Source organism: Schistocerca serialis, chromosome 7, assembly GCF_023864345.2.
Source record: "Schistocerca serialis cubense isolate TAMUIC-IGC-003099 chromosome 7, iqSchSeri2.2, whole genome shotgun sequence".
NCBI lineage: Eukaryota > Metazoa > Arthropoda > Insecta > Orthoptera > Acrididae > Schistocerca > Schistocerca serialis.
Genome location: NC_064644.1, coordinates 425,422,530 through 425,423,192, shown reverse-complemented (window position 1 = coordinate 425,423,192; position 663 = coordinate 425,422,530). Strand labels below are relative to the sequence as shown.

Here is a 663-nt window from a genome sequence, read left to right as displayed (position 1 = left end):
TCTATACTGAAGAGATTTCTTATTTTGTTTGTCGCCCTTTGCATGCGGCATAAAAAAAGCACTCCGTCTTCAGGCCACGAGTGGCCTACCGGGACCATCCGACCGACGTGTCATTCTCGGTGGAGGATGCGGATAGGAGGGGCGTGGGGTCAGCACACCGCTCTCCCGGTGGTAAGATGGTATTGTTCTCCGAAGCCGCTACGATTCGGTCGAGTAGCTCCTCAATTGGCATCACGAGGCTGAGTGCGCCCCGAAAAATGGCAACAGCGCGAGGCGGCCTGGATGGTCACCCATCCAAGTCCCGACCACGCCCGACAGCGCTTAACTTCGGTGATCTGACGGGAACCGGTGTATCCACTCCGGCAAGGCCGTTGCATTGCCTGCGACATATCATTGTAAGTTCTCAAAGTTAAGTATTGTAATAATTTACTTTTTTAATAAACTTCATTAATACGGTTTGCTTGAATTGTTGTCTAGCGATCCGAGAGAGCAGGTTTCCTAGACACCCCACATTTGCCGAGTGGGCAGAATACAACACCTAGATTTTTCAAGGGTTTCAGCACAAATACTTGACCAATTGCTGACCGCTGATCCATCCATCCATCCATGGCGTTCTTTTTCTTTTTTTTCACAACAGACAGAACATTTCAAAACCAGAATATG

The 663-nt window shown here is 49.0% G+C and overlaps 1 pseudogene; it reads right to left on the bottom strand.

The window, feature by feature from the left end:
* Window positions 1–258: 258 nt before the first annotated feature.
* On the bottom strand, window positions 259–376 carry LOC126413713 (5S ribosomal RNA; annotated as a pseudogene).
* Between the last annotated feature and the right edge of the window lie 287 nt (window positions 377–663).